Below are 11,645 nucleotides of genomic sequence, written 5' to 3'. Positions count from 1 at the left end.
TACTGATAGCCACTTGCTTGTGCGATGGGAGACTGACCAGTTGCAGTCCTAACAAATCGATGGGAAGATTCAAACAAACAATACTAAGTTGAATTTAAACTTCACCCCATCGCACAAGCAAGTGGCTATCAGGACTCAGTGGCCGAGTGGATAACGCGATGGCGTTTGAAGCGAGGGTACTGGGTTCGAGTCTCAGAGTGAACATCAACTCTGAGATGCAGGTACATCCAGCTGACGAGTCCCAAATAGGACGAAACGCGCGTCCTGGATTCCACTGCTAGTCACTATCCATCTCTGCTTAAAATGTACAATATTTAAAATTTGTGAAGATTGATGTATTGTATGCGCATAGAAATATTAAATTGAGTGTCAAATCCTGAGGCTTTCTTAACTTGACACATTGGTTCCCTGACTGATACCAATCATTAATAAACACCATATGTTCCTTAAACCAATAAAAAGTGGATCGGTACTACATTGAGGTCACCTCTGATAGTATTTACGAATTTACGTGTACTTTTGGAAGCAAGTATATTAGAAGAATCGGATAAACGACATCTACAATGCTTTCCGAATATGATCCCCGTGAGTTGCATCTGAAAGAAAGTGAAGTATTCACAAGTGAGATCAATAAATATTTAGTGGATAGTGGACACGACGCAGATATCATAAAAGCGTTTAAAATAATTGACAATCGGCAAAAGCCACTTTTACGTGACTTTGCACAGACCATAGCCATCAAACACTTTCGGTCTGTCGCTTGCATACTAATGTGTGGTAAACCTCTCATTACTATTGTAAGGTAGCCATATAATTTTAACGTTTGTCAGTTACATTACATCTTCATCATATTGTATAAATTAATGTACAAAATCTCACTGGCATTCATTCACTATACTAACTTTAGGCTTATGCCATTCAGGTTTCTTGATATCCCGCATTTGTTAATAAATGATTTCATTATTTGTCTTTTTATTATTGTTTACAACTACACTCACTACTCCTTTTTTCTGATTTTATCTTTAACTAATTGACTATGTCTATTAAGCTGAATATGTTTCCTTTTCTTCGTATGTCGTTTCGAACTTAACTCAGAATCCTAGATTGAAAATCAACTCTAGGATGCAGGTACGCCCAGTTGATGAGTCTCGGACTGGACGAAACTAGCATCCGGGGTTCGACTACTAACCACGATTCACTTATTTTACATAAACTTGTAAAATAATGACCAAATTTAGACAATCTGAACAGAATGTACGTATGCGTTATATCGAGTGCTTGAGTGCGTGCGTACCCTGTTTATATATGAACGTGATGATCCCCGCCAATCAGGGAAGAGTGAATTATCAATCGGATCAATTATACACAAAAGCCATATGAGCAGTCTTGAGCACTTATCAGTTCTGCTTTCTGCCTAGCCCAGCCAGTTAAGTCGAGAACACCAATAACAGCTTCTGCAATATGAATCATTATTCTCAAACATATCATATTGGTCCATAAATAGTCCTCAAAGTTATCATTCATAAATCTCCACGGGATATAACAGTATGCCAACTAAAACTGGTCAAAATTTATTCAAATTATAAACCAATGGATAATCCAGGTCGTTAAAAATTATAATAAATCTTGAATGTAAAACAAATTACATATTTATTTATATTATTGAGAAAAAGATGTTATGGCCTTATTTTTACTACTATTGTGGTGTGGTCTACTTATATCTATATAAGTAGTATATGGTGTTGGTCAGACATAGAATGTATTTTGCCAGAAGACCGATGTGCAAAGAACTGAAATGAAGCGCAATCGTTTGGAAAATGCATGAGCAATGAAATTAGAGAAGAAACAGAGAAGATTGAAACAATTGGTTGTTAATTTGCAAATTGACTGTTCATTGTTTGGTTATCAGAATTTACTGAGATAGTCTGTAATTTTTGCTTAAATACATTCGATTGTCCCCAGTCGTGTTCTGTTCACTACACTATTACTTAAAAGTCATGGTTATTTGTGCCTTCATATTTGTTTTAAAATGAAATTGACTTAGTTTCATTCATTTTTTAAAGGAACCGCGATATATTTATTATTTTTTATGATAAACTATGGATGATAATTATTGTTAGTAACATTAACTTTGAATAAGTTTTCTTTTCTATCCCGTTCTCTTATTAGAACTTTTGGATACCTATAGAGAAACAAAAGATCGGGTTTGCGTTTTATTCATAAAAGAAAAAACTATGAAAAATTATCTGTACATGCAATAAAAGTTACCTATCAATACCGTTACATCATTTCTTTTAATGATTACAAAATTTAAAAGATGAAATCATGGACTCCTTTCATTAGAGTGAGATAGATGGATAAATATTTTTTGAATGTCTTCAGTAATTATTATTCTTTCTCAACCAACAACAGTTAGATTACGCATAATAAAACTATGGTTTTTTGGGATTTATGATCTTTATTTACGATTTTTTCGCAAAAAACAATGCAAAGCCAGGCTTTGTATGTATACATTTGACCTAACGATGTTAATTTTTAGATGTATATTTGACTACTGAATTCATTTTTAACAATGAAGTCTATCGGCAGGTAGATGATGTTGTAACTGGATCACTCTAAAGATGCATTACTAGATAGTTTTAATGTACTGACAACAATAACCTTAGAATAAACGTTAGAAGAATTCAACAAGGATAAATGAAACAATGACGACATCATTATCAGGGAAGATCTATAGTGGCTAGCAGTGGAATCAACGACACACATTTCACTCTATTTGAGACTCATCAGCTGAATGTACCTGCATTTCAGAGGTGATATTCACTCCAGGACTCAAATCCTGGGTCTCACTACTAGCCACTATCCATCTTCGTCTATAAAGCTTGTGATTTCAGGCAATATCGAGGCAGGCCGCAAAGGATGTACATATGTCAACAGGAGACTGATCAATTGCAGTCCTAAATAACAATGGGAAGACACAAGTAATCAATACCAAGTGAGTAGTCCAAATTAGTATTGAAGCGTAAGTGATTACATGATTTAAGTTCTGCAGTTCGTTTATCGAAGCATAAAATTAAGCCTTAACTAAAAGTCACTTACATTTTGCTATACCTCTAAAATTGGATGTTGATAGGAGTGATTAGGGTATAATAAGAATAAACTCAAATAAACAAGTAAATAGTAATTTATTTACATGTGTAAATATCAAGATCTGAAATAATAATTTCAACGTTATTGAGCATTGGATTTATTGCTTTTGATAGTAAAATGATGTCTTCAGAATATTACTGGAAAAAAACAATAGACAGTTAAGTTTCCGACATTTTTCAGTTTATTTGTTCATTGTAGAAATAGCTTACACTAAGTCATGAAATGTCAGAGATTCAACTTTCTATTCATTTCAATATTATAATAGTAATATTTTCAAACTATTATAATTTATTCATATGACAAAGAAAAATTGTCAAAAACTATAACATAACTAGTTCTTGTTGTAACTATGGTTAAATGAATCTTAAATTTTACGTTCATAAAATCTTTAACTTACTTACTTACTTGCGCCTGTTACATCTCGCGGACGAGTATAGGCTGCCCACCAGTATTCTCCATCCAACCCTGTCTTGGGCAATCCTTTCCAGTTCTTTCCAGTTGTTATTCATCCTTTTCATATCTGCTTCTAATTCCCGACGTAATGTGTTCTTTGGTCTTCTTCTTTTCCGCTTCCCTTCAAGATTCCAAGTCAGCGCTTACTTATGATGCAGTTTGGTCATCTTCAAGTTAAAATAGAATAAAAACACAAAACTTTTTTGAACTAAAATAAAGATTCCTTGTACTGGGTAAATATTATATGGTAAAATAAACTTTTCGAAAATGAAAAAGATTTAAATATTGTTCAATCGTGAAAATGTGGCGTTAAATAGATTAATTTAATAAATCAATCTATTCGCTATATCAAATAACTTATTTAATTTGTTTATCAACTTTTATTGAGAGGGAATATTGTATATGAACATGGTTAATTTGATTATTTATGCTCTGAAGAAGTGGCTTACACTGAGTCACGAAATGTTGGAAAATTTAATTTTTCTACTGATTGGGATATTACAAATATATTAATTTATTTATAACAATCTACCCAATGCTCAATTAATTTAAAATTATTAAATCAAACTTGGTATTGATACCTGCATGTTTAAGATTGTTTACTAATTAAGCAACATAAATTTGAAATATTCTATAATCATTATTATTCATGAAAATCACATCACTGCATATAAATGTTTAATTGGGAAAAAAATAGAACAGCTGATACATAAACTTACTTACTTACTTACGCCTGTTACTCCCAATGGAGCATAGGCCGCCGACCAGCATTCTCCAACCCACTTTGTCCTAGGCCTTCTTTTCTAGTTCTATCCAGTTTTTGTTCATTCTTATGTCTGTCTCTATTTTTCGGCGTAATGTGTTCCTTGGTCTTCCTCTTCTCCTTTGACCTTCAGGATTCCATATGAGGGCTTGTCTTGTGACACAATTAGGTGATTTCCTCAAGGTGTGCCCAATCCACTTCCAGCGCTTCTTCCTGATTTCTTCCTCCGCTGGAATCTGGTTTGTTGTCTCCCACAGTAACTTATTGCTGATAGTGTCTGGTCATCGGATACATAAAACTATGCTATAATTTGCTCCTAATAACCAAACTAATATACTCATGTAAAAATAGTTAAGATTAGATAAATATCCTTTAGATAAATAAATACCATGATCCATAACCAACCAAGATCATTAAATATCCAATAAACCTGGTTTCCTGTATATATATTAGCGACATACTCCTAAAAACAACTCTTTCTTATCATTGTCAAGAATGAATTTCAAAAAGTTTTTAATTTGTATTTATGCTTATTTTTAGTACTATAACAGTGTAGCTGATGCAGAGTACAATAATCTAAGTGAATACAAAAACCGAATTCAATGAAGTCAATACAACTGAAATTCTTAACTATTGTTTTTTTTTACAAAAGGTTCATTCGAAGATGAAACAAGATAAACGATAATTTAAGGTCTTCTTTATTCTAACTTAATGTGAGTGATCTACAGGAGATAGGAAAAATATCTATTAAATTGTTAGCAGATAACTGTAATTTATGAAGTATAAAAAGAAAACAAAATTTCAAAATCATGTTGAGAGCATTGATCCAATGAATAACTCAATGGTCAAGAGAGAAAAATACTCGGTAAAAAATATTGTCATTCCAATTATTTATGGTAATAATGAGTTGAATCATTAAGCAATAAACTGAATCATTTTACAAACGATTATTGTTCAAGAGAATTCATGAATCATATTTAACTATAACCTATAAAAATAGCCAACTGAAAAGCTTTACTCTCAAGTACTTCTAGACCTTATTGTTTCCCAGTTATAAACTACTGAGAGACTCTATCAGAATATATATTTACAAAAATTTCTGTTAATATCAGCATGGAAAATTTGAATTTTAACAGTAGTGTTAATTAAGTGTATCAATAACAGTGGGCTGATATTTCAATTTTACTTCTTAAGAGTCACTAAAAATTTTGTTAACTTTTAGAGAATTGATTAGATTACATTGAAAAAAAGGTTATTTTCAATATGACACTTAAATACAAATCGTTTTATATGAAAAAATGTAAAATATAAATAAAACAAATATGAACAAACCAATCAGCTGATTCAAAATAAATAAATAAGTGAAGTGAAATAACTGAGAAGAAGAAATGAAACACAACTATAAGTAGGTAGCAAAGATAGATGGTGACTAGCAGTGGAATCCATATATACCAATAAGAGACTGATCAATTATAGTCCTAAATATCAGTGGGAAGATTCAAATAAACAACAAAGAATGAATCTAAACGTTCCCATATTGCACATACCAGTGGTTATCAGAACCCAGTAGCTAAATAAATAATGTGATGACGTTTGAAACGAACGATACTGGATTCGAGTCCCGGAGTGAACATCATCTATGGGATGTAGTTACATACTAGCTGATGAGTTCCAAATAGAACGAAACGCGCATTCTTGATTTCAATGCCAGCTTGTGACTGAAAGCAATATCGAGGCAATCCACACAAGACGCATATATGCCAACAAGAGACTGATCAATTGCAATCTTAAACATCAATGTGAAGGTATTAACGAACAAAACAAAGTGGATTTATAAGTAGTTAGTTTAACCTTATTATTTTATAATATGAAGTAAATAAACAATTCTTTTCCAATTTTTGTTACTCCTAGAACATTTCACTATTTTGTGTATCATTTTAATAGAAGGATTCATTTATCAAACTTGTTTTCCAAAAGCTAACATTATGAATTAGGTTTTCTATTTTAAGACTAAATATTTTTAAACTGATTGTAGTTTGGTTGAAAAATCTTCCGCCTAAATATTGTTTTTTTGTTACAAAATTAATGAACTTTTTATTCTATTGTTTCATTGGATAAGAATAGTTACTCTTTTTTTAAAAAAAAACTGTTAGTGGAACCAACATTTTGCGGAATATTATTATTATAGTCACTTGTTGTTTACTTGTATCAGTCTCTAATTGGCATATGTGCATACTGTGCGTATTGCCTCTATATAGCCTAAATTCACAAGCATGGTAAGCAAAGATGGATAGTGGCTAGAAGTGGAATCCAGAACGCGCGTTTCGTCCTATTCCGGACTCGTCAGGTGGACGTACCTACATCTCAGAGTTGATGTTCACCCTGGGACTCGAACCCAGTATCTTTCGCTTCAAACGCCATCGCGTTATCCACTTAGCTACTGAGTCCTGATAGCCACTTGCTTGTGCAATGGAGTGAAGTTTAAATTTACTTAGTATTGTTTTTTGGATCTTCCCATTGATGTTTTTAGGACTGCGACTGTTAATTCTTACTTTCATATTTAGAATAAACTCGAAAGAAATTGTTTAATTTTTAAATGCTTCGTCATAATTAGAAAGGTAACATATGATTAGAAATAATTTAGAATATTGAAGCTGAATTTCATCGGATAACTTTATAAAAATCAAACAGAAGTCAAATATATTTTGATGGAGTTTTGTTCTCTGAGCTGGATGGTTTGGTCGTCGTGCTTTCATCGTCCTTCTGAACGACATTATCAGCACAAACTTTGGGCAGAAGTGAAGTCAAATATATTATTTCAAATATTAATTCAAGATCATCTACGGTTAAATGAATAATAGCAGTAATAATGTCGATTTTTGTATGTGTTTAAATACTCTCATTGATTTTTAGGATTGCAATTGACCACTCTCTTATTGGCATATGTGCCATTTATACAGATTGCTTCAATAGCTAAGTGGATAACGCAATGGCGTTTGGAGCGAATGACACTGACTTCGAGTCACGGAGTCAACATCAAATCTAAGGTTCAGATACATGCAGACGACGAATCCCAAATAAGACAAAACGTGAGTCGTGGATTCCACTGTTAGCTACTATCCATCTTTGTTGATAATTTAGACTACGTTTAGTTTATTTCAATCTTTGTTTATATAAATTATTCTGTCATTGAAACTGAATAATTATCGCTGACATCCATTGTGAGCTTGTGTTACTAATTTTGATATTTGAGTAGCTATCTCTATAATAAAAATAGTATAGACGATCAATCCACAAAATTACAATGTAACTTTTATTATCTACTGAAAAATGTCAGCTTGAAAAGATAAGTATTCACTGATTTAGGAGATAACACAAATAGCTAATTAAGCCTAGTACTGTTTGTTTTTTAGCAAAATCCATTTATCAATCAGAAGTGATCTTTTTATGTGTGTTAGTATAATACAAAAAATGATTCTATATTCTAATGTAAATCATAATTTCATAATTTGACATTTATTAACTGTCAATAGAATTAAGAAACAGTACATTCGATTATTAAATGTTTATCAGGTAGATCTTTATGATTTTAATGGGAATATGATGGCAGTATCATACATTATCGACTATGTTAAGTAAAGTTGAGAATGACCCTGAAAATATTACACCAATCAGAACACAAATACGTTACATCGTTAATTTAGTGTTGGAGAATAATGTCACTAAAAATTACAAATAATGTTTATATGACTAATATGGTAATACGTTTTACTGTCTTAAAACCAAAATACAGAACAGAAACTTATTCTTTTTGATCCGAATCTTTTTGTAATTCAATATCTTAAGTTGCTGTAGTCAGTTCTTTGAGGAAGTACAGATTACCTACACTTTATAAGTCTGTACAACTGACAGAATATTGCTGGTTATCAATGTCATGGTGGTTAAATTCTAAAATAAATCTCTTATTGTTGTAAGATTAATTATACGAGCGATATAATTTAGTCGATAACCAACCACCCTATTCGTTTCTGTGACGATTTCGAAAACACCGAAGATGAATTCAACTCCCCTTGACTTCCGTTAACAAAACAATTTATTTCAACCGTTTAGCTTCATTTATCATTACTTTGACACAATTGTATACGAATTACAGTCTATCTACATATGATCGAGTGGTATTGCATGAGAAAATCATTAAGCATACTGTTAAGGACTCTTTTGCATTTGTCTAGAAAACAGAAAATCCAGTGGTTGCAAGGGAATTCATGATATAAATAAACATCATCAACTTTAATAACCAATATTTTTGCTAGAAACAGTGGGTGTTGTATGAATTTAATTAAGGCAGCACAAAAACTGGAGTTCTTATTTCTACTCTCAAAGAATTAATCCCTAGGTGAACAATGATGTATATTTTCATTTCAATAACTAATTTTGCAGACCGTCGGATGGGGTTGTAATCAAATCCTCTCTGATATTAACCCTCACTGAGGTTTTTATAGGAAATCTAAATGATGGCCTGCATGAAAACGAAAATAACGAGTCAGTATTTTATAGTTATTACAAATATAATAGACAAGATTGGTCTACCCGCAAGACTGAACAAGGTCTGTCCATCTATCACCTATACTCTAGGAGAACAGCATAATCGTAATATCTCATTCTTAGACATCTTGTTAGCATGAGGATTAAATGGAACGTTGAGAAATGTATGTAAAGAAAATAACGACCAGTTGTTTAGTACAATCATTTCTATATTTATGAATCTCTCATAAATAAAAGAAACCTACGGAAAAGTTTAATGAATCATGTAAACCGTATTTGCTTTGATGATACTATTAAACGAAAGGTACAATGCGTGCACGTCCGTTAAGGTTTACTAAACGACATCTACGTCAGGCTAAGACAAAATCAAATATAAATGCAGTTTCTAAGAAGCTCCTATCTCTAAAATCTTAAAGGACACTATCAAAGAACTAATAACATAAGTAATAAGAAAAGGTCTGTTAAAGGCATTTGCTGTAGCTAATTTCAACCCTGCAACCTACTTATCCTTCAAACCGGAAATAAGCACAGATTCCTTGAGTTCATTTTATATAATTATACTAACTAATATAATCGCTCCTGTGGAGCTAGTCATATCGGAAGCAAAATTAAACAAGTCCGTCATCAGATATTCGAATATCATTCTGTGATAAAATGGCGGATAGTTAAGGCCATTCAAAATTTTTATACTGGCTTGTCTAATTGGTATGAGACATCATTTAGATTTTTAAAAAATGTTTTTCAAATCATTTACCGGATCCAATCAAATACGCCCAATATTTTACGCATATACCGTTTATATGTACTTGTAACCATCGGCATCCACCTTAACAAGTAGGGAGGGTCTTTAAATGCATAAGAGCTCTTCACAACCACTAGCTAAAACAAGATTAAGTTGCTAATGTCATAGTAGATAATTTCCCTTTTGTTTAAGACATTATATGATCTCTCTTTTAACAGTTTCCTTTTCTGAAAGTTTGTGTTTTCCCTTTTTGTTATTGCATAACTGTAACATTCTCTTTATACTTACATTACCGGTATGACTATTCGATTTCTTGTGCAAAAGTTCACTTATATCATGAAATCTGAAAGTACATATTCCAACTTACTCATCAAACGATACATATGGGTATTAATCACTTTATATCACTCTACTGTTCATTATTCTTTTAAATATTCACAACTGTAAGTTTGTAATATTATTCATAAAATCATCACTTCATTGGTAACCGCTTTATCAGCTTTTTGTTTAACACTTATTCATATAAGGTCATGTTGATAAATTAATGAGAAACAAATATTTCTTTTTTATGTTAGTCTTTTTCTAGATTTTTATGCGGAAAATGTTTCCTCTTATAATATAACCGAATGGTATACTTACGTACAAAATTATTTTAAAGTTTAAGTGATTATAAGATCCTTATTGCTTACTAAATATATGAGTGTATGACCTGATTATCATGTTTATTTATTGGCCACTATGTGCGAAACCATAAGACCTTACTACGTATGAATTATTTAAGAAAGAACATTCACTATAAAATCGAACTAATGATTTTTTTTAACCTTACCGGCGACACAATATCTTTAAGTCATCTAATCAGAACCTAATGATCTACGTTTCTAACCCTAGTAAGCTTAAGATATAATAAGATTATTAAACAACGTCAGTAATAAACAAAGATGGATTGTGGTCAGTAGTGGAACCCATGACGCGCGTTTCGTCCCATTTGGGACTCATCACCTGGATGTACTTTCATCCCAGAGTTGGCATTCACTTCCGGACTGGAACCCAGTATCATTGGCTCCAAACTCCACCACATTATCCACTTAGCTACTTAGTTTAAAAATGAACTAAAACTTCCTCTCATTGCACATGCTAGTGGCTATCAGAACCTAGCAGCTAAGTAGATAATGTGATGGCATTTGAAGCGAACGATACTGGATTCTAGTCCCGGGATGAACATCATGAACATCATGGGATGTAGGTACCTCCAGCTGATGAGTCCCGAATAGCGAGAAATGCGCATCGTTGATTCCACTGCTAGCCACTTCTTTGCTTATAAAGCTTGTGACTGAAGGCAATATCGAGGCAGTCCACACATGGTGTACATATGCTAACATAAGAATGATCAATTGCAATCCTAAACATCAATGGGAATATTTAAACAACCAATAAAAAAAGAGAATTTCATATAAACGGAATCGTAGGATTTTGGTATACATAAACGTTAAAGTATAATCCATCACATTTTTAAAAAGCTGTGTAGGTATTTTTTCAATGACAATATAAGTAATAAATTGTTTCTTATCAAAGTATTCAAACTTATAAAACCACATTCGACCAGATCGTTCGGCTCAAAATGGTAACCAAAATCATAATAATAATGAGAAGAATAGGGATAGGAAGTGTATGAATAATAATAATTAATATCAATGTGTATTTATATTCTGGGAAGTAATAATTCAAAATTTATTTAAAAGGTAATGGAATTTATATGTGATTGGGTAAACAGTAGATAAATATATATGTATAGTTCCTAATATCAAGATCATGACTTTCAGTCATACAGTAATTCAAGAAGAAGTAAACAAAAAAGTAATTTCTTCTTCCGAACTCACTTAATATAGATGAATATTTCCATTACAAAGAGTATCATTGAAAAAAGTCATTTATTACTTACGCCTGTTACCCCCAATCGAGCATAGGCCGCCGACCAGCATTCTCCAACCG

The 11,645-nt window shown here is 32.1% G+C and overlaps 2 non-coding genes across 2 annotated transcripts; one reads left to right on the top strand and one right to left on the bottom strand.

The window, feature by feature from the left end:
• Positions 1-135: 135 nt before the first annotated feature.
• Smp_tRNA_00316_Gln_TTG.1.1 lies at positions 136-201 on the top strand. Its single transcript has one exon. It is a non-coding gene (tRNA).
• Positions 202-6,742: 6,541 nt separating this feature from the next.
• On the bottom strand, positions 6,743-6,809 carry Smp_tRNA_01943_Gln_TTG.1.1. Its single transcript has one exon. It is a non-coding gene (tRNA).
• Between the last annotated feature and the right edge of the window lie 4,836 nt (positions 6,810-11,645).

The sequence above is a fragment of the Schistosoma mansoni genome, chromosome 2 (assembly GCF_000237925.1).
Source record: "Schistosoma mansoni strain Puerto Rico chromosome 2, complete genome".
Taxonomy (NCBI): Eukaryota; Metazoa; Platyhelminthes; class Trematoda; order Strigeidida; family Schistosomatidae; genus Schistosoma; species Schistosoma mansoni.
Note: the sequence above shows the minus strand (reverse complement) of the source record. Positions and strands in the feature narration are given on the sequence as shown.